The 22,969-nt window shown below is 51.8% G+C and overlaps 1 protein-coding gene across 1 annotated transcript in view; it reads left to right on the top strand.

Moving 5' to 3' along the window:
- The window catches only part of LOC140430253 (mucin-2-like), a 106,677-nt gene that overhangs the window by 35,951 nt on the left and 47,757 nt on the right, over positions 1 to 22,969 (top strand). The window lies entirely within an intron of this gene.

Raw genomic sequence — 22,969 nt, 5'->3', positions numbered from 1 at the left:
TTCAGGTCCTTGTTGATAATGTGGACCAGAGGCCTGTGGTCCGTCTTGACGGTGAACGTCGGCAGGCCGTAGACATAATCGTTGAACTTGAGAATTCCAGTGAGAAGGCCCAGGCATTCCTTTTCAATTTGGGAGTACTGCTGCTCGGCGGGTGTCATTGCCCGTGATGCACAGGAAATCGGTGCCCAGGATGAGATGTCATTGCGCTCGAGCAACACCGCTCCGGTGCCATTCTGGCTCGCATCTGTCGAGATTTTCGTTTGCCTGTCAGGGTCAAAAATGCCAATACAGGTGCAGCTTGGCTTTTAGCTCCAACCACTCTGCTTGATGAGCTGCCTGCCACTCAAAGGCAGTAGACTTTTTCACCAGGTGTCTGAGGGCCATGGTGTGTGAGGCCAGGTTTGGGATAAATTTGCCCCAAAATTTTACCATGCGTAGGAAGCGCAGCACCGCCTTCTTGTCTTCCGGGGTCTTCATGGCTTCAATGGCCTTGACCTTGTCTGTGTCCGGGCACACACCCTGCTGAGATATCTGGTCACCTAAGAACATAAGTGTCGACATGCCAAAGCAACACTTGGCTCTGTTCAGCTTGAGGCCATTGGCATGGACACGGCGGAATAACTGCTGGAGACGAGAGATGTGCTCTTCAGGGGTTGTGGACCATATCACATATCATAACATCGTCCACAAACACACGAACCCCTTCAATGTCCTCCATCATCTGCTCCATGATTCTATGGAAGATCTCCGAGGCCGAGACAATGCCGAACGGCATACGATTATAGCAGTACCTGCCAAACGGTGTGTTGAAGGTGCAGAGCCTTCTGCTGGATGCATCCAGCTGGATTTGCCAGAATCCATGTGGCACATCTAACTTTGTGAAAAAACGGGCGTGTGCCGTCTCACTTGTGAGTTCCTCCCGCTTCGGGATGGGGTAGTTGTCATAATATCCACTCATGTATATAATGAGATGCAGACAGGCAGTGATTGACACACAGGATAACCAATGAACACACACGACACAGAACAACCAATCACCAGATAGGACACCACCACTATAAAGCCCACAGGCCATTAAGACTCTCCCTCTCTCACAGGACACAGCTACTGAGATAGTTAGAGTGCACAAGCCAGTGAGCACCATCTCCATGAGGTAGGGAGTTAGTCTGGTCAAGCCAGTAGGAGGTTATCAGTTAGATTAATAGAGTGTCAACCCACAGCAGATTATGTACAGCAATCAGCAAGTTCAATAAAACAGTGTAGGACCATCTCCTGTGTCAGAAGCCAGTTTCTAGTTTCACTGCATCCAGTTGCAGTCAACGTTGAACCAACTCACATAACACATCATGGTACATGGGAGATATTAATTCTAACGAACCTACCTCGAGTGAATCTGCAACGACCAGCAAGCAGCCGTCCAGCGGCATGGAAAAGATCCAGCCCCCTCTGCTACTTCGGATCTCCGGCAACCTTGGCGCCAACTGGAAGGTCTTCAAACAGAAGTTCCTCCTGTATATCGAGGCCTCCAACCTCGAGGCAGCATCGGATGTCAGAAAGATCGCGCTGTTCCTGTCGACTGCGGGGGATCAAGCCATGCACATCTATAACTCGCTCACGTTTGCCGATGGCGAAGGCAAGACGAAGTTCAAGACAGTTCTGCTGAAATTCGACAGCCACTGCGAAATTGAGGTGAATGAGAGCTTTGAACGGTACATCTTCCAACAGAGGCTTCAGGGTAAGGATGAACCTTTTCAGTCCTTTTTGACCGATCTCCGCATCCTAGCGCAGTCATGTAATTATGACTCGACGGCTGATTCCATGATCCGGGATCAGATCGTTTTTGGGGTCCAGTTCGACTCCCTGCGGGAGCAGTTCCTCAAAATTAAACAGTTGACCCTCTCTGTCGCCATCGAAACATGCGTCGTCCATGAGCATGCCAAAAATCGTTACTCCCGCATCAGGGCGGCAGAAACTGCAAAACTGGCCTCCCACAAGATAGAAAGGGTGCAGGCCATCGCAAAAATGCAAGGCCTGAGCATCGAGGAGAGTGGCCATTTTGCACGCTTTTCCCGGGTCCCCAGGCATGCGCGCCATGAGCCCGCGCCCCCCGCTTCCCTGAGCTCCCCCAAAAGCAGCAACCGCCCCTTACCTCCCTTTTGTTCCCTGATAATAGGTCCTCCCCTGTTAGCGAAGCAGCCTCCCCCTTCCCCCCCTCTTCCCCCCCCCCCCCCCCCACAACAGCCCCCGAAACCTAATCCCCCCAGGTCAAGCACCATCTTAGCACATGTTCACCCCCCACCTCGCTTCCGGGAGTCAGCTGACCCATGCTGACCCCGACAGCCCCCGCCCTTGGTGCCAAACAGTCTGGCTCCCTATTGTTTGAAACCCTCTCCTGACATGCATTAACCATTTAAAAACATCGCAGTCCCCAGTATGTTAACAACATCAAGCAAAATAAATTAACATAAACCAATGCAGAAACAATCGCTCGAAACCAGACCCAACCGCCTACAGAATTGGGGCCCCCTCCCCCCTCCGCATCCAATCTCTGCAAAAAAAAAGCACCCTCAAACCACCACCCCAGCCCAATACTTAACCCAGAACCCCATACAGTCGTATTTGAACCGATACAAGTATTGCAAAAATCACAAACCGCCGCCACATAACTCCTTCAAGACTTAAGTGTCCTTTCAGACGCTTCCAACTTCTTTTCCTTGATAAAAGACCATACATTGTCTGGTGCCTCAAAGTAAAAGTGCCGATCTTCGTGCGTAACCCACAACTGCGCTGGATACAGCATCCTAGATTAGGATTATTTTCATTAGAAAGACGGAGGTTGAGGGGGGGACCTCATTGAGGTCTACAAAATCATGAGAGGTATAGACAGGGTGGATAGCAAGAAGCTTTTTCCCAGAGTGAGGGACTCAATTACTAGGGGTCACAAGTTCAAGGTGAGAGGGGAAAAGTCTAAGGGAGATATGCGTGGAAAGTTCTTTACGCAGAGGGTGGTGGGTGCCTGGAACGCATTGCCGGCGGAGGTGGTAGAGGCGGGCACGATAGCGTCATTTAAGATGTATCCAGACAGTACATGAATGGGCAGGGAGCAGAGGGACACAGATCCTTAGAAAAGAGGCAACAGTTTTAGATAGAGGATTTGGATCGGCGCAGGCTTGGAGGGCCGAAGGGCCTGTTCCTGTGCTGTAATTTTTCTTTGTTCTTTCTTCTTTATCCCGAATTTCACCCCCTTCTTGAAGAGGATCGCCTTCACCCGGTTAAAATCAGCACGTCTCTTGGCCAGCTCCGCTCCCAGGTCCTGGTAGATGCGCACCTCGCTGTTCTCCCATCTGCTGCTCTGCTCCTTCTTGGCCCACCGCAAGACGAGTTCTTTGTCCGAAAAACGGTGGCAACGCACCACCATGGCCCTCGGCGGGCCATTCGCCTTCGGTTTCCTTGTGATGGCTCGATGCGCTCCGTCCACTTCCAGAGGCCGAGAAAACCCCGTCCCCATCAGCATCTCCAGCATGTTCGCCACCTATGCTCCCGCATTCGACCCCTTAATTCCTTCGGGGAGGCCAACGATCCTTAAGTTCTGCCTCCTGAACCTGTTGTCCAGGTCCTCCAACATCTCCTGCATTCTCTTGTGTCGCTCATCCAACACCTCCACCTTATGTTCCAGCACGGCTAGATAGTCCTCCTGGCTGGACAACTTCAGCTCAATTTCTTGTAACACTTCCCATTGGGCCGCTTGGTTCAAAACCACTTGATCGATCGCAGCCTTAATCGGGTCCAGCGTTTCCTTTTTCAGCTCAGCGAAACAATCCTTAAAGAACTTCATCTGTTGCTCCTTAGACCACTGAGCCACCGCCATGCTGCGCTGCGATACCAGCTCCGACTGCTTCACTCTATCTGGGCTGAGTCTTTTCACACGGCCACTTCTAGTCCAATTAGTCATATATCGGAGAGGGAATCCTTCTTAATATTGTCCATTTCACTGATCTATCCCATAAAGTACGAGAAAAGTCGAGAAAAAAGGTCCGTTTCAGGCGGGAGCTATCGAATGTGCGACCTACTCGTCCATGGTCGCCACCGGAAGTCGAAGTTAAACACTGTTATAGGGCTGAAAACACTCCACCAGCAAAGATTCCTATCAGGTTCTGCACTATTTCATTACTGGGAGAAACGTTCCCGCTATCCCTCTAGCGCTATACCGTAAAGTTACCTTTCTGGACTTGTGGAGGGTTTTCTGGCAACACCCTTTGTGCATTCTCTGATCTGCTTGGGTCAGTGACAGCTCTGAATGGCTGCTTTCTCTGGGTGATTCTCTTCTCGGATGACCGCCCCCCCATTAGCCTTCTTAACTACATACTACATACTGTACCTGCATACTAACACTTTTTGTGACTCAGGCACTAGACTTTTTTCACCGTAGGTGGTTTGGTGTTTGTCTTTTTCTTCAGGCTTTGTGTTGGGCCCTCTGATCCCCGTATCGGTCTTTCTCTGGGCCCCGGCTTGGTTTTCCTCCGGTTTCTCTCCTCCCTTATTGGTTCCCCCCCTTCCTGTCTGCTTTCCGTGGTCCTGCTGGCTCCTATGCATCCTCTCCACCTTCTATCAGTTATTGGCTTCGAACTGATCTTGGAGCAAGCTGATGAATGGTCCCCAAGCTTGGTGGAAGACATTGTCCGACCCTCGGATGATGTACTTGATCTTCTCCAGATGAAGAAATTCAGTCTGCAGCTGTGGGTGGTGCTGCTGATCGCAGCCGAGCAGGACTTTCTGGCGTGCCATTCAGGAAGCAAAGACAAGGCCATCCACCCTCTTCCCCATGTGAAGTTTTGGCTGGTCCGATACCCCAAATTCTGTCACTCTCGTGCACAGCTCCACCTTCATACCCACAACCTTGGACATTGCCTCGAAGAAGACTGTCGAGAGCCCCACAGGTTTGGGGCATGCCCAAAACATGTGGGTGTGGTTGGCCGGGCCTCCCTGGCACCATTTGCATTTGTCCTCCACCTCCGGAAAGAACCTGCTCATTCCGATTCTTGTCAAGTGTGCTCTGTGCACCATTTTAAGCTGCATGAGGCTTAGCCCTCAGCAGGAGGAGGTGGAGTTGGCCGTGTTCAGTGCTTCGCTCCAGAGTCCCTACCCTACTTCCGTCCCTCACTCTTCCTCCCATTTCTCCCTTGTTCCGTCCAATGGGGAGCATGTCCTTTCTAAAAGTCATATATCTATATATCTCCCCAGTTTCCCTTTCCCAGACTATCCATGTCCAGTAATTCCTCCAACATTGTGTCTCTCGGGGCCCTAGGATACCTTGCGCAGAAAGATTTTGATTTGTAAATGTTGGAGTTCCTGTCTGTTCGGTAATTCCAGTATCTCCGTCACGTCTTCTAGGGCCCTCTGTGTAAACGTCCCTAACTGTCACTGTCTCCCCATCCTGTCCCCACCTCTTAAATGTGGCATCCAGCATGGCTGGTGGAAAACTGTGGCTGGCGCAGATGAGGGCCATGGTGGACACTTCGGTTAGACCGAATGCTGTCTCATCAGGTTCCAGGTTTTTCGTGTTGCTACTACCACTAGGCTGGTTGTGTTTTGCTGGCGAGCATGAGAGTACTGTTGTGACGAGGGTCCGGAGGGTCATCTCTGTCCAGGAGGACTCCTCCATCCTCATTTGGTTCTTTCATCCATCCCCTCACTCTCTCGGCCATAGCTGCCCAATGGTAGTAGTAGGAATTCTCGGATTCTTTCCCCCCCACCCCACCACACACAAATGCCGTAACCATTTAGTCGACTGTTTGGAAGAAGACTTGGGGATGAAAATGGGTATGGATCTGAACAGCAAGAGGCACCTGGGCAGTAGGTTCATCTTGATCTTCCACACCCTTCCTCCAGGGAAAGCGGAGTGCATACCATCTCTGTAGGTCCTTTTGAACTTCTTCTGCCAGACTGGCCAGATTCCGCTTGTGGATCTGTGCCCAATCATGGACCATCTGCATCCCCAGGTAGAGGAATTTGTTTTGGGCTATTTTAAATGGTAGCCCCTCCAGCTCTCCCTCCACTGCCTCTATTGGTTCACAGGGAAAACTTCACTTTTTCCCGGTTTGTAGTCTGAGAAGGCTCCGAACTCATCCAGAAGCTTCATGATTTTGTTCATGCCGCTTTGTGGGTCCGAGATGTAGATGTGCAGGTCATCCACATGGAATGAGGCTCTGTGCTCTCTGCCTCCTCTTCGCGATCCCTTCCAGCCTCTCGCGTCTAATAGGGTGATTGCCAGTGGCTCAATTGCCGGGGCGAACAGAAGTGGGGACAGCGGACATCCTGCCTGGTGCCTCTGTGCAACTGGAAATATTCAGAGCTGGTGGTGTTGGTCCGAAAGTCTTGGGGACATTGTACAGGAGTTTCACCCATGAGGAGAACCCTGTCCCTAGCCCAAACTACTCCAGTACCTCAATGAGGTATTTCCATTCAACTCTGTCGAAGGCCTTTTCTGCGTCCAGGGACACAATCATCTCTGATGATCACATTCTACAGCCGTCTGATGTTCGCAGTTAGCTGTCTACCCTTAACAAAGCCTGTCTTGTCCTCTGCGACCACTTTTGGTATGCAGTTCTCCACTCTCTTGGCCAGGATGTTTGCAAGTATTTTCATGTACAAATTGAGCAGCAAAATAGGTCTCTATGATCTGCATTCCGGTTGGGTCTTTTGTCTTTTTTGAGTATCAGCGATATGGTAGCCTGTGTTAGTGTTGGAGGCAGTGTGCCCATCGCTAGCGAACCTGCGAACATCTCCCGCAGGTGCAGGGCACGAGCCGGACGACATTCCCTTTAAAACCAAGCTGTGATGCAGCTGGATAGGATGCTCTCTATAGCACATCTGTAGATGTTTGCGAGAGTCGATGCAGACATGCCGAATTTCTTTAGCTTCCATAGGGAGTAGAGACGTTGTTGGCTTTCTTGATTGTTGCATCCACATGAGTGGACCAGGACAGACTGTTGGAGATGGTTAACCCCAGGAATTTAAAGCTATCGACCATCTCCACTTCAGAGCCATTGATGCAGACCGGGGGGGGGGGGGGGGGGGGGGGGGGTCGTGCTATGCTTCCTGAAGTCGATGATCAGTTCCTTGGTCTTTCCAACATTTAAGGGAGAGGCTGTTTTCGGTACATCATGCAACCAAGTGATTTATCTTCCTTCTGTAGTCTGATTCGTTGTTGTTTGAGATACGACCCACCATAGTTGTATCATCCGCAAACTTATAGATTGAGTTGGAGTTAAATCTTGTCACACAGTTGTGTGTGTATAAGGAGTACAGTAGAGGACTGAGCACACATCCTTGAGCTGCTGCTTTCTGCGGATTCACTTTCAAAAAGGCAGCTCTTACCTCTGAGGCTGTAATAGTGGTACAGGTGTGTCCAGGGCTGTTGAGGCGGGTGGCACTGATGTATTGGCTGACTGTTCAGTTCATCGGGGAGGGAAGCTCCAGCTCCAGATATTTTGCCTAGCCTTGCTTTGTAGCCTGTGATCATGTGTAAGCCCTGCCATAGTCGTCATGGGTTTGTGTCGTTGGCCTGGGTCTCTAGTTTGATAGGGTATTGTCTGTTGGCATCCCTGATGGCTTTCCGTGCGTCGTACCTCGATTTCTTATATAGGTCTGGGTCGTCAGATTTTAACGCCTCCGTCCAGAACTTCAGCAGGGAGTGAACCCTTTGGTTGAGCCAGGGTTTCCAATTGGGGAACACCCGTATTGTCGACACACTTTCTGATGAAGTCCGTGATTTCATCGAGTGCAGACTGCGAGATGCGGTGTTAACAGGGTGGACATCACCACCCCGCTGATGCAGGGCCACCGCCACCACTCCATAGGATGGGCCAGGGTTGACACCCAGCGCCCCCTTCTCCTGGTCGGTGCCCATAGGGCCCAGGGGTTCACCTCGGGACTGAGAAGTAGCTGGACTGAGCCCTGGCTGTCCTGAGCCCCGGTTGCCCCATCGTCATCTGGCTCTGCCAGCTCTGGCGGCTACCCAATGTCTGCTCCATGGTGTCGACTTCTTCAATGATGCTTTTCTGTGACTGGGACATGCTCTGCGAAGCCCCGGCAATGCGCACCTGTGACTGGGACAAACTCAGCAGCCCCTCGCCAATTCCGCTATGGGCGCAGGAGAAGTCGCTGGCAAGGCATGGCACCGAGGCCAACACTGCTATGGCGGCGACCACAGTGGAGAGCCTGGTGTACAATGTCGGCACCATTAGTAGAGGTGTCCAAGGCGACGCGCAGTCGGTGACGGCCATGGCTGAGGGTCTAGGCAGAATGTCCGCCTCGCTGGGGGATATCACCCAGCACCAGGCTGACCTTGATGAGGTTCTGTAAAACCACGATGGGAATGGCCGAGGCGCTGCGGATCGTGTCCCAGTCACAGGTGGGCATTGCCGAGACTCTGAAGAGCATAGTCCAATGGCCCAATAACTGATGCCAAGGGCATCAACACGATGATGCAGACCATGGGGAACTGCCAGAGCCAGATGATGGAGGGGCAGCTGGGGGTCGAGCCACCCCTCTGTCCCAAAGTGAACCCCAGGGCCCAATGGGCTCTGATCGGGAGGAGGGGGTGCTGGGTGCCAACCTGGACCCGTCCCATGGAGTGGCGACAGTGGCCACCACCTCCCCGAGTTCCACCTCTCTGATGAGGCTGTGTCTCACAGCCATCACATGGGACAGGATGGCACGTTATGCATTGGGGACTTCCAGCCCCAGAGGACGCCCACCAGGGACACCAAAGGCCAATGGACGTGGTAAGCAGCTGGCTGCCTCCGCCTCAGATGTGCATCCTGTGGACACAGACGTAGCGGTAGAGCTAGGAAGGCAAAGCACATCGAGGATCACAGAGAGGGGGGGGAACGGTGTGGGGGAATAGGTAGAGTTGAGGAGGGGATTAGAGGGGCCGAAGGCACCATCAGGAGAGTGGCGAATTGTTACACACAATAAGCACGCTTGTGGACACCTCTGTCACTTTATTCCGCATTACGGGCTGACCCCCGTACCCTTGGCCCATCTCCCCGCGCCCCCCCCCCCCGGGCACACCACGTGAACGTGATGGATGTGAGCGACCACTCAGACAGGCAGGGGTCAGACTATGGCATAGATTGAGGAGCACTGGTGCTCATCTCTGTGGGTTATCACGCCCCTGCCTTCGATAGTGCCCCACTGATGGCGCCGACACAGTCCCAGCACCCTGGAGTAATGTGAAACAGACCCTGGGAGTGTGGGAAATGGAAGTGGAGGGTGATGAACCAGGCCACTTCCTAAGTGAATCGGGGGAGTATGAGGGCCTCCCTGGCCCTCCGGGGCTTGCCAGAACCTCACCACTGCCACCTGTCTTGCAGCCTCTGGCTGGTCCTCCAGTTCCTCCCTGGCCTCATGCTCCAGCTGTGGCTGGTCCGGCACCACCTCAACATCCCCGTCATCCTCCTCGGTGGCCATAAGTTCCTCATTGCCAACCTTCAGCTCATCGCCCTGCTGCTGTGCGAGGTTGTGGAGGGCACAGCAGACCACAACAAAGCAGGCCCCTTCGGGGGGGTGTACTGCAGGGCACCACTGGAGTGGTCAGGGCATCGGAACCGCATCTGGAGTCTGATGCACCGCTCAATCACAGCCCGGGTGGCCACATGGGCCTCGTTATACCGTGTCCCCACTTCAATTTCCAGCCTCCATACTGGCATCATTAGCCAGGTCCTCAGCGGGTACCCTTTATCCCCCAAAAGTTAACTGTCCATCCTGGGGTGGTCATCAAAGAGGCTGGGGATGACCAACTGCCTCTGGGTGTAGCTGTCGTGCACACTCCCCAGGAAGTGTCACACATGTGCTTGATCTACAACTGGTGGTCGCACGCGAGCTGTATATTGAGAGAGTGGAACCCATTTTTGTTCACATAGTGTTGCAAGAACCACAAGACGCGAGTACATTCCATGTATTGGACAAATGACCACACAACCAGTATATGAGTTCAATTATTGTATATTATTAAACACAGGCTTGGTTTTATGCGTAATAATCTACACGCGGCTACACATTAAACTATACCTTACAGCTTAAATGACCTTTACTTAACTTTCAAGTGACCGGCTCTGTGCAGGTTAGACAAGCCCTTTGTCTAAATCCCCATGTGTGGCGGCTGGAAGTCATCAGGTGCGTCTAGGCTGCGTCTCGTCCTTTAGGTAGCGATCGCTGATCCTTGAACTTGGCTGGTCGAGGTGCTGCAATTGGTAGAGGCAGAGGCCAGTACCAAAAGAGAGAGAATGTTGGTCGCGCAGTTCTTCTTATCCTCCGATCTTTCGGGCTGTTTTGGGCGGTCCCAACTCAGGATCAAATGGATCGATAGGATTTTGATCACCTTACTCGATTCTGGCCAATTAGGGGCGGGTACCTTGATAGCTGGGTGGGTCCTAGCTGTTATTGTCCAAGGCATGGAGGCACTCCTAAATAACGTAAATATGCGCCCCCGAGTCTGTTACTGCTGCTATGGTTAATCTGTGTCCCATTGTCCTGGGGAAATCGGTGATTGACCAGTGCAAGTATCTGCGTAGGTCTGGTTTCCTCTGCACAATACACAGGGGCTGTGTATCGTCTGTGTCCCAACTTGACCACAACTCCCATTATCCTTTGCTGGCGGCTATTTTAGATGGCCACAATAGGGTGCTCCTCGTCAACCCGGAGAGCACAGGGCAACATGCAAGGCATATATTACCCCCTAGACCTGGGGCATCTTGCTGATGGTGGAGAAACCTGCTGCCCGGGCATCTTGCTGGGCTTGGGCCATGTCAAAGATTATATAGTTTTCTGTTTGGGCAAACAGGGCATCTGTAACCTGTCAGGTGTACCTGTGGGCTATAGCCTGTGAGATACCAAACAGGTCCCTACTTGAGCCCTGCAAAGATCCTGAGGCGTAAAAGTTCAGAGCTGCAGTGACCTTGACGGCCACTGGAAGCGGGAGGCCTTCTCCTCCACGAGGTGCCAAGTCTGCGAGGATATGACACAGGTGCTGCACCATCTCCTTCTTGAGTCAGAGCCTCCTGCAGAATGCGCTGTCCATCGACTGTTTAAATGACCAGCGACACCTGTACACCCTCGGCTGTCATGGGACTCCTTCCCTGGCCTGATGGGCGGCTGGGTTCTCAGTGTGTGTGGCGGGGTCCAGCACATGGTCCGCCTCCTCAAGCCTCTCCGGCGTCTGGCCCCTGGCCTAGCAGTAGTACCACGAGGGCAAACTAGGGCAAGCTCTGGGTCCAAAATCCCTGCTCTCGCCTTCAATGTCTGTAAGGCATTGGGAGAGGGTGTTACTACCCACCCGGAACATCCTGCCCACGTACACCCGGCTGCAGCGGGCCCCCCTCACCAGACCCCAGACCCTGTACCCCGGACACCCGCTCATGATGTCACCTGGACCGGACGCTGGTCCCCTCCCTTTGGCTCACCACCCTCTGGCCGTGGACATGTCCCCAGAGCTGTCTCCCATCACCTGGGTGTTCTGATGTTGGCTGCTGCCTGTGTGATATTTGATGCACTACCAATTACGACGAGATGAGAGCAGAATGTAATTGAGGCTTTATTACACAGATGTGTGGCCTCCTATAGCAGCTTACGAAATGGCTTGAGTTCGGAGAGCACACACATTTATACTCCGCCTCCTGGGCGGAGCCAGCAGGCAGGGATCTACCCCCGTACCTGTAGTACAGGGGCCTTACCGTAATACCCATATATACAATATAATACAACAGTGGTGACTACCACATTCACCCCCTGTTAAAAATGAGTCCAGCGAGGGTGTAAACCGCTCTTCTATGAGTCCAGATTGTTTTGAAAATTACAGAGAAGATTACAAATTTAGACAATCGGGCGCCTTGATCTGTCGTTGCGAGCGCCGCAGTGCTGGTGGCGACTTATTCGTCGGCTTGGTCTTCGGTGACTCCTGGAGCATGTCGAAATCCTCTTCATCCCCTGGTGGGAGCAAGGGGAGGACGGGTTATCCTGGAGCGGGGGCTGCGGTGGGGTGCACCAGGGGAGGGGAGGGTGGCGCCAGGGCAGGGAGGGAGGGGTGTCTGGGGACCCAGCGGCTGCCAGATTCCTGAGGGAGACTGTGTCTTGGCGGCCGTCGGGGTACGCTACGTAGGCGTACTGCGGGTTCGCATGGAGGAGCTGCACTCTCTCAACCAATGGCTCCGCCTTGTGGAGCCGCACGTGCTTGCGGAGGAGAACAGGTCCTGAAGCTGCCAGCCACGTTGGGAGCGAAACCCCGGAGATGGACTTCCTGGGGAAGGCAAAGAGACGTTCATGGGGGGTTTCGTTGGTCGCGATGCACAGGAGCGACCGAATGGAGTGAAGTGCGTCGGGGAGGACCTCTTGCCAGCGAGAGGCCGGGAGATTTCTGGACCGTAGGGCCAGCTGCACGGCCCTCCAGACCGTCCCATTCTCCCGCTCCAGCTGCCCTTTTCCCCTGGGGGTGTAGCTGGTCGTCCTGCTCGAGGCAATGCCCCTGTTGAGCAGGTACTGGCGCAGCTCCTCGCTCATAAATGAGGATACCCGGTCGCTGTGGATGTAGGCGGGGAAACCGAACAGAGCGAAGATGGTGTTGAGGGCTTTGATGATGGTGGCAGACGTCACATCGGGGCATGGGATGGCGAAGGGGAATCGGGAATACTTGTCGAGCACATTAAGAAAGTACGTGTTGCGGTCGGTGGAGGGGAGGGGCCCTTTGAAGTCCACGCTGAGGCGTTCAAAGGGGCGGGAGGCCTTCACCAGGCGCACGGTCTGGCCGGTAGAAGTGCGGTTTACACTCCGCGCAGACCTGGCCGTCTCTGGTGATGGCCCTGACTTCCTTAATGCAGTTGGGCAGATGCGGGCCTTTATGAAGCGATAAAAGCGGGTGACTCCCGGGTGACAGAGGTTGTCGTACAGTGTCCGGAGTCGGTCCACTTGTGCGCTGGCACATGTACCTCAGGACAGGGCATCGGGGGGCTCGTTGAGCTTACCGGGGCGATACAAAATCTCGTAATTGTAGTTGGAGAGCACGTTCCTCCACCTCAAGATTTTATCGTTTTTGATCTTGCCCTGCTGTGTGTTGTCAAACATGAAGGCAACCGACCGTTGGTCAGTGAGGAGAGTGAATCTCCTGCCGGCCAGGTAATGCCTCCAATGTCGCACAGCTTCAACGATCATTTGGGCCTCCTTTTCGACGGAGGAGTGCCGAATTTCGGAGGCATGGAGGGTGCGGGTAAAGAATGCCACGGGCCTCCCTGCCTGGTTGAGGGTGACGGCCAGAGCGACGTCTGCTGCATCGCTCTCGAATTGGAACGGGAGCATCTCGTCAACCGCGTGCATCGCCTTGATATGTTTGAAGGCCTGGTGAGCCTCGACCGTCAGTGGGAAAGAGGTGGATTGAATGAGTGGGCGGGCCTTGTCCACATAGTTTGGGACCCACGGGGCGTAATATGAAAAGAACCCCAGGCATCGTTTGAGGGGGATGGGGAGTTCCATGAGGGGGCGCATGCAATCGGGGCCGCGCCCTAGAACTCCGTTCTGAACCACATATCCGAGGATGGCTAATCGGTCCGTGCTGAACACACACTTCTTGTTGTAAGTTAAGTTGAGGAGTGAGCCGGTGTGGAGAAATTTGGAATTAGCGTCATGGTCCTGCTGGTCATTGCCGCAGATGGTGACGTTGTCCAGGTACGGGAAAGTGGCCCACAGCCCGTACCAGTCAACTATTCGGTCCGTCTCCCGTTGGTGACGCCGAAGGGAACCCTAAGGAAATGGTAAAGGCGGCCGTCTGCTTCAAACGCGGGGAGCTGGTGGTAGGCAGATTTCAGGTCCACTGTCGATCTACTGTGCAATCTGATTGACCATATCAGATATGCATGGGAGGGGGTACACGTCGAGCTGCGTGTGCCGATTGATGGTCTGACTGTAGTCAACGACCATCCTGTTTTTCTCTCTGGTTTTCACCACTACCACTTGGGCTCTTCAGGGGCTGTTGCTGGCCTCGATGATACCTTCCCGCAGCAGCCGCTGGACCTCAGACCTACTGAAGGTCCTGTCCTGGGCGCTGTACCGTCTGCTCCTGGTGGCGATGGGTTTGCAATCCGGGGTGAGGTTTGCAAACAGGGAAGACGGGTCGACCTGAAGGGTTGCGAGGCCGCAAATAGTAAGGGGTGGTAGGTGATGTGTTGGGTGTGTTCTGGGTATCATGATGTGTTGGGTGTTCTGGATCACATACAGGTCACCTCCCTACCCCCTCCTCTAACCAAAAAAAAACAACCGCTGTAAGGGTCAAGAGGAAGGCTCGAGGGCAGGTAGAAGTGGAAAGTTGAACCGTGACGTCCCAGCCTGCAGGTAAGGGATTGGTTGGTGACTGGTAAGTAGTTTTTATTTATTTTCCCTCAGGTGTTATCGTGCGGGGCGCAGAGGTTGCTGAGTGAGTGCTTGCTGAGAAGGGGAGTGAATAACAGGTAAGCTCTTTCTTTTTTTTATCTAGAGAGGATGACAGGGAAGGTAGTGCAATGTTCCTCCTGCATAATGTTTGAGGTGAGGGACGCCGTCAGTGTCCCAGCTGATTTCATCTGTGGGAAGTGCACCCATCTCCAGCTCCTCAGAAACCGCGTTAGGGAACTGGAGCTGGAGTTGGATGAACTTCGGATCATTCGGGAGGCAGAGTTGGTCATAGATAGAAGCTTCAGGGATGTAGTTACTCCGAAGAATATAAATAGATGGGTGATGGTGAGAGGGGCTGGGAGGAAGCAGTCAGTACAGGGATCCCCTGTAGCCATTCCCCTTAGTAACAAGTATACCGCTTTGGATACTGTTGGGGGGGGACGACTTACCTGGGTTAAGCCATGGGGTACAGGTCTCTGGCACAGATTCTGTCCCTGTTGCTCAGAAGGGAAGGGGGGAGAGGAGTAGAGCAGTAGTCATTGGAGACTCCATAGTTAGGGGGATAGATAGGAGATTCTGTGGGAAGGAGAGAGACTCACGGTTGGTGTGTTGCCTCCCAGGTGCCAGGGTGCGTGATGTCTTGGATCGTGTTTTCCGGATCCTTAAGAGGGAGGGGGCGCAGCCCCAAGTCGTGGTCCACATAGGTACGAACGACATAGGTAGGAAAAGGGATGGGGATGTAAGGCAGGAATTCAGGGAGCTAGGGTGGAAACTTAGATCTAGGACAAACAGAGTTATTATCTCTGGGTTGTTACCCGTGCCACGTGATAGCGTGACGAGGAATAGGGAGACAGAGGAGTTGAACACGTGGCTGCAGGGATGGTGCAGGAGGGAGGGTTTCAGATTTCTGGATAATTGGGGCTCATTCTGGGGTCGGTGGGACCTCTACAAACGGGATGGTCTGCACCTGGAGCAGAGGGGTACCAATATTCTGGGGGGGAAATTTGCTAATGTTCTTCGGGAGGGTTTAAACTAGTTCAGCAGGGGCTTGGGAACCTGAATTGTAGCTCCAGTATACAGGAGGTTGAGAGTAGTGAGGTCATGAGTAGGCTTTCAAAGTTGCAGGAGTATACCGGCAGGCAGGAAGGTGGTTTAAAGTGTGTCTTCTTCAATGCCAGGAGCATCCGGAATAAGGTGGGTGAACTTGCGGCATGGGTTGGTACCTGGGACTTCAATGTTGTGGCCATTTCGGAGACATGGATCGAGCAGGGACAGGAATGGTTGTTGCAGGTGCCAGGATTTAGATATTTCAGTCAGCTCAGGGAAGGTGGTAAAAGAGGGGGAGGGGTGGCATTGTTAGTCAAGGACAGTATTACGGTGGCAGAAAGGACGTTTGATGAGGACTCGCTACTGAGGTAGTATGGGCTGAGGTTAGAAACAGTAAAGGAGAGGTCACCCTGTTAGGGGTTTTTTATAGGCCTCCGAAAAGTTCCAGAGATGTAGAGGAGAGGATTGCAAAGATGATTCTGGATAGGAGCGAAAACAATAGGGTAGTTGTTATGGGGGACTTTAACTTTCCAAGTATTGACTGGAAACGCTGTAGTTCGAGTACATTAGATGGGTCCGTTTTTGTCCAATGTGTGCAGGAGGTTTTCCTGACACAGTATGTAGATAGGCCAACGAGAGGCGAGGCCATATTGGATTTGGAACTGGGTAATGAACCAGGCCAGGTGTTAGATTTGGAGGTAGGTGAGAACTTTGGTGATAGTGACCACAATTCGATTACGTTTACTTTAGTGATGGAAAGGGATAGGTATATACCGCAGGGCAAGAGTTATATCTGAGGGAAAGGCAATTGTGATGCGATGAGGCAAGACTTAGGATACATCGGATGGAGAGGAAAACTGCAGGGGATGGGCACAATAGAAATGTGGAGCTTGTTCAAGGAACAGCTACTGCGTGTCCTTGATAAGTATGTACCTGTCAGGCAGGGAGGAAGTGGTCGAGTGAGGAAACCGTGGTTTACTAAAGCAGTCGAAACACTTGTCAAGAGGAAGTAGGAGACTTATGTAAAGATGAGACATGAAGGTTCAGTTGGGGCGCTCGAGAGTTACAAGTTAGCTAGGAAGGACCTAAAGAGGGAGCTAAGAAGAGCCAGGAGGGGACATGAGAAGTCTTTGGCAGGTAGGATCAAGGATAACCCTAAAGCTTTCTATAGATATGTCAGGAATAAAGAATGACTAGGGTAAGAGTAGGGCCAGTCAAGAACAGTAGTGGGAAGTTGTGCTTGGAGTCCGAGGAGATAGGAGAGGTGCTAAATGAATATTTTTTGTCAGTATTCACACAGGAAAAAGACAATGTTGTAGAGGAGAATTTTGAGATTCAGGCTACTAGACTAGAAGGGCTTGAGGTTCATAAGGAGGAGGTGTTAGCAATTCTGGAAAGTGTGAAAATAGATAAGTCACCTGGGCCGGATGGGATTTATCCTAGGATTCTCTGGGAAGCTAAGGAGGAGATTGCAGAGCCTTTGGCCTTGATCTTTAAGTCATCTTTGTCTACAGGAATAGTGTCAGAAGACTGGAGGATAGCAAATGTTGTCCCCTTGTTCAAGAAGGGGAGTAGAGATAACCCCGGGAACTATAGACCAGTGAGCCTTACTTCTGTTGTGGGAAAAGTCTTGGAAAGGTTTATAAGAGATAGGATGTATAATCATCTGGAAAGGAATAATTTGATTAGAGATAGTCAACACGGTTTTGTGAAGGGTAGGTCGTGCCTCACAAACTTTATAGGGTTCTTTGAGAAGGTGACCAAACAGGTGGATGAGGTTAAAGCAGTTGATGTGGTGTATATGGATTTCAGTAAAGCGTTTGATAAGGGTCCCCATGGTAGGCTACTGCAGAAAATACGGAGGCATGGGATTCAGGGTGATTTAGCAGTTCGGATCAGACATTGGCTAGCTGGAAGAAGACAAAGGGTGGTGGTTGATGGGAAATGTTCAGACTGGAGTCCAGTTACTAGTGGTGTACCACAAGGATCTGTTTTGGGGCCACTGCTGTTTGTCATTTTTATAAATGACCTGGAGGAGGGCGTAGAAGGATGGGTGAGTAAATTTGCAGATGACACTAAAGTCGGTGGAGTTGTGGACAGTGCGGAAGGATGTTACAAGTTACAGAGGGACATAGATAAGCTGCAGCGCTGGGCTGAGAGGTGGCAAATGGAGTTTAATGCAGAAAAGTGTGAGGTGATTCATTTTGGAAGGAATAACAGTAAGACTGAGTCCTGGGCTAATGGTAAGATTTTTGGCAGTGTGGATGAGCAGAGAGATCTCGGTGTCCATGTACATAGATCCCTGACAGTTGCCACCCAGGTTGAGAGGGTTGTTAAGAAGGCGTACGGTGTGTTAGCTTTTATTGGTAGAGGGATTGAGTTTAGGAGCCATGAGGTCATGTTGCAGCTATACAACACTCTGGTGCGGCCGCATTTGGAGTATTGCGTGCAATTCTGGTTGCCTCATTATAGGAAGGATGTGGAAGCATTGGAAAGGGTGCAGAGGAGATTTACCAGAATGTTGCCTGGTATGGAGGGAAGATCTTATGAGAAAAGGCTGAGGGACTTGAGGCTGTTTTCGTTAGAGAGAAGAAGGTTAAGAGGTGACTTAATTGAGGCATACAAGGTGATCAGAGGATTGGATAGGGTGGACAGTGAGGGCCTTTTTCCTCGGATGGTGATGTCTAGCACGAGGGGACATACCTTTTTGAGGGGAGATAGATATGTCAGAGGTAGGTTCTTTACTCAGAGAGTAGTAAGGGCGTGGAATGCCCTGCCTGCAACAGTAGTGGACTCGCCAACACTAAGGACATTCAAATGGTCATTGGATGGACATATGGACAATAAGGGAAGTGTAGATGGGCTTTACAGTGGTTTCACAGGTGGGCGCAACATCGAGGGCCGAAGGGCCTGTACTGCGCTGTAATGTTCTACGTTCTATGTTCTAACACTTGAAGTAGTGCAACACTATTTTTTCAAAGGTTAACTATTTCAACATACTTGAACTGTGGGTAAATGCAATACCAGCTTTAACTGAAGACCTTTGCCTTGTCCTAACCAGTTGATGCACTCAGCACATGGTGAATGTCTGTGTTGTGAGCTCTGTGCTCCTAGCTAGCTGCAACTCGAATGAGCGGGAACTCTGATGCCCCCTGTCTTTATAGTGCGTGTGCTCTCACTGGTGATTGGCTGCGGTGTTGTGTATGTTGATTGGTCCCACTGTGTGTCCATCAGTGTGTGTCTGCACCATGATAAACTGGTGTATATTATGACAGTAGGGGCCCTCCAAATTTCAGGGTTAGGCGCTGGAGGTTGCAATGGAAGTCCAGGTCGAGTAGCAAGGCAGCGCAGAGGTTGGGGAGCACGTAGCGCCAGAAGCTGCTGAACTCTAGGCCCTGGACGGTGAGGGTGGCGATACAGTACCCCTGGATCGCCACGGAGTGGGATCCGGAGGCCAGGGAGATTCTTTGGTTAGTGGGGTGTACCGCGAGGGAGCAGCGCCTTACCGTATCGGGGTGGATGAAGCTCTCAGTGCTCCCGGAGTCCAGAAGGCAGGATATCTCGTGCCCATCGACCTTCACCTTTGTCGTGCAGTCAAGACTGGTCGATCGTGACCAAGGCGAGACGCGGCTGGTCGCCGGCGGTTGCAGGCGATGAGCGGCCCGATGAGGTGCCCGATGTGCAGGAGTCCCGAGGCGGGTAAGATGGCGGTGCCCTTGGGCCGCACGTGATCTGGGACAGGCAAGATGGCGGTGCCCACGAGCCGCACGTGTTGTGAGTGGAGCAAGATGGCGGCGCCCACGGGTCGCATGTGGTCTGAGGAGAGGAAGATGGCAGCACCCACTGGCCGCACGTGGGAGATGTCGGGACAATAGCAGCCATTGAGCGGGCCTGGCACACTGCCACGAAATGTCCGGGCCTTGCAGAGCTCGCTCCCCGCCGGGCAGCGCTGCCGGGGGTGTTTTGCCTGTCCGCAGAAGTAGCACTTGGGTCCCCGGGGTTGGTTGGCTGCCACGCAGCGCCGGCGTGGGGTTGGCTGAGGGCGGTCGCTGATGGGGTCCACGATGCACAGGAGGAGTGGGCCATGCGGTCGGGGACATAAGCCTGTACGTTGTGTGAGACAACCGTGAGCGAGAGCACTAGTTTCTTGGTTGCCGCAAGGTCAAGAGTGGCCCCTTCTAAGAGGCGCTGGCGGATGTAGTCAGACCCTATGCACGTAACGAACGAGTCTCTCATTAGCAAGTTCGAATGTTCAGTGGCCGAAACGGCCTGGCAGTCACAGTCTTTTACCAGGGCGAGCCGGGCACGCCAGAAATCTTTAACAGACTCACTGGGAAGTTGGTGCCGCGTGGATAGGAGGTGCCTGGCGTAGATCTTGTTGGTCTACTGAGCGTAATTCTCCTTCAGTAGCCCCACGGCCTCTGCGTAGGTAGGCGCGTCCTAGACGAGGGGAAAAACGTTGGAGCTCAGCCGCGTGTTCAGAATCTGGAGCTTCTGAGATTGGATCTGGCGTAGACCCGATGTATGCTTCAAAGCAAGCTAGCCAATGTTGGAAGTCCTTTTTGGCATTGTCTGCTTGACGATGCAGCTGCAGGTGATCCGGCTTTATACGGAGGTCCATCTCTGAAAATCTCTGTGTAATAAATCAATTATGACGTGACAAGAGTAGAATGTAATCGAGGCTTTATTACACAGAGATGTGTGGCCTCCTACTGCAGTTAACGAAATGGTTGCTGTTCGGAGAGCACACACATTTATACTCCACCTCCTGGGCGGAGCCAGCAGGCAGGGATCTACACCTGTACCTGTAGCACAGGGGCCTTACCGTAATACCCATATATACAATATAATACAACAGTGGTGACTATCACAGTGTTGCCTCCTGCAGCGTTCAGGCAGTGTCCAGCAATCGCGGTTTGATTGGGATTCTAGACAATGACTCCCGGATGCTACATGGCCTGCCCACCCACGGGAATCCACTTGGGTTGTGTGAAGTGCTCACTTAACCACAATTGGCAATTCCCTATGAGCAATAGCCTCAGGCGCACAACCAGAGACAACGGCAGTCGGTGGGGTTATGGGTGGCCATTGGGGCAGATGGGCAGGGACAAGGTTTGCCCCCGGAACAGGTACACACGATCCAGGGATGGACATGGTGGTGCCACAAGGGTTGGCGCCCTGCTTTCCCCCCCACCCTCTCATGGAAATCTACCCCTGCGGAGGATGCCCCAGCTGCGGGTCCCCCACCTCCCACTGAGCACTGACGCGGCAAGCCCAGTGCTCCCGGGCTCTTTGACAGTGAGCAAAGATGACTACTCACCTTGTCAGCTCCCCATAAAAGCCCTTCCGCCAGGTTCACATTTTTCAAAAGGAGTACGGATTGGTGCCAGCGTGAGCACTTGCCGGGGAGGCCAATGAATGGTGGGAGGCCATTGGATAAGGGGTGGCTCCTGTTAATTGTATGGAGATAGGGCTTAAATGGTGATAATTGGTTTGTCGCCACGCTCCAGCGAGATCCCAATTTCGCCGATGGGAACGGGCCCGGTTGCATCGTGAACTGTTTGGCACCTGGCATGGTTCTCGTTTTCGGTCTCTCCCGCTATTCACTGGCCTCGTTTCGCTCGCGCCCCTAGGCAGCAGACAGGACTGTTTAAGAGATCTCTGTCATGAGAAAGTGCAAGACATTTTTCCACAGGTCTGTAACATTCTAACTCTGTGTCTCAGGGGCTGGGAAGAGCTCAAATTGAAGCTTAAACTGAGAGCATTCTTTATAATACAGCTGGAGTCTGTACAGAAATCAGGCAAACCGAAAGTCTGCAAACTCTCCGATTTGAAGCCCAGTAATATCTCAGGGAGATAGGAGCTCCATCTGATGGCCAAAATCCAGAATTGCACCGGCCTGAATCATGCGTAATGCTCCATCTGGTGGTGGATGAGGATAGTTGCACCGACCTGGAACTCTTGCGTAAAACTCCATCCAGTGGTCAAAGGACATCCAGTGGTCGAAGGACAGAAGTGCACCGATCTACAACTTTCTTGAAATAATCTATTCCCCAGAGGCCGCAACCGCAACAGCAAAGAGTCATCTCAAACCTTTTCTTTCAATCACCATTTTTAAAAATCCTCTCCAACCCTTAATGTGTCTGCCTTGTGTGTGTCTGTGTGGAGCGTGGGACGGGGTTTTGGGATTAGGTAGACTGGTAGACCATTGTCATGTTATTTCTTTCCATATTCATTTTTTCTTCTTATTACTAAACAGTTTGTTAATATTTTACTTAGAAATCTGGTGTCTGTAACTCATTGGAGCAATCAGGGGTTAAAGATCTCAGGAAAACACAAATTATCGGTTAATTCTGATACGTTGGGGCTCCAGGGTCTACGAGGCTGGAACTGACCGTGCACTCACCCAGTGTGTTGTACATACCCAACTTGTTTGGCCGGGTTATCAAAGCACCTTCCTTGCCCATCAAATCTTGGCGATGGATTTGAAATTGGAGCTTCTGGCTAAAGGGCAGGAACATTTATCCACTGTCACAATACCCCCTCTCTCTTGGATTTGTCAAGGTACAAAATATTGTTGAGCTGAGTGAACAAACTTCAAATTTTGCATCGTTATTCATTTCATTCTTGACCGAAGAAGAAAGCTAAATTATCACGAGAGGAACCTTTCCCTCCCTCTTTTAAGACTTCCAGAGGATCTTACTTTACACTATATCCTTTACAGTTTGGAATTGTCACAACATGTGTATAGGTGGCCATAACATTTTTTCTTCCCCACAGTTTCATCCAGCTCGGTACAGACGCAGGTACTGGCCAGTCATGGGGTGTGTATTTCAGTGTCCAAGAAGTGGGACAATATTTCCACTGACTTCATAAAGGGCAATCTATTTATTACCTCCCTCCTCAGAAGAAAAGGAGGATGAGGGTAGGAGAAGCATAGAGAGGAGTGTCCTCTGTCAAAAGGTGATCAGAAATATGCAGAAGGCAGTCAGTCAATTCCTTTTGTATGTTACCATGAATACAAACATGCACATGTCCTACAGCTGGAAATTTAATCCACACATTTCCTACAGCTGGAAATTTAATCCACTAAATTCAATTGGGAACCACTAAAGTTGTCAGCTGCAACTTGGCCAACTTGGCCAACATGGCCACAAACGTTCTGTAGAATTTCAATTGCATTTTATCCATGATGCAGTTAACATCACAAAATAACTTTTCAGATAGCTGGTGAGCCATAAATAATTTCTAGGGTATTGAAGGTTGCCATTCATTTTGTCCCTACAGATTCATCAGGGGCATTCAGATACAAAATAACCAGAAAATTGGTTACATGGAAAAAATAGCTTTACACCCAAGGTATCCATTTGCAGGTTGACTTATATTATGCACATTGAGTGAAGTTCTTCCAGAGGTAGACTGCAAATACAGTACTTATATTCAACGTGCAACTTATGATTAAGTAATCAATGTTCGCAAAGCATCAGAACAAAACATGCCTGTG

The sequence above is a fragment of the Scyliorhinus torazame genome, chromosome 10 (assembly GCF_047496885.1).
Source record: "Scyliorhinus torazame isolate Kashiwa2021f chromosome 10, sScyTor2.1, whole genome shotgun sequence".
Taxonomy (NCBI): Eukaryota; Metazoa; Chordata; class Chondrichthyes; order Carcharhiniformes; family Scyliorhinidae; genus Scyliorhinus; species Scyliorhinus torazame.
This window is presented reverse-complemented; position numbering and strand designations above follow the sequence as displayed.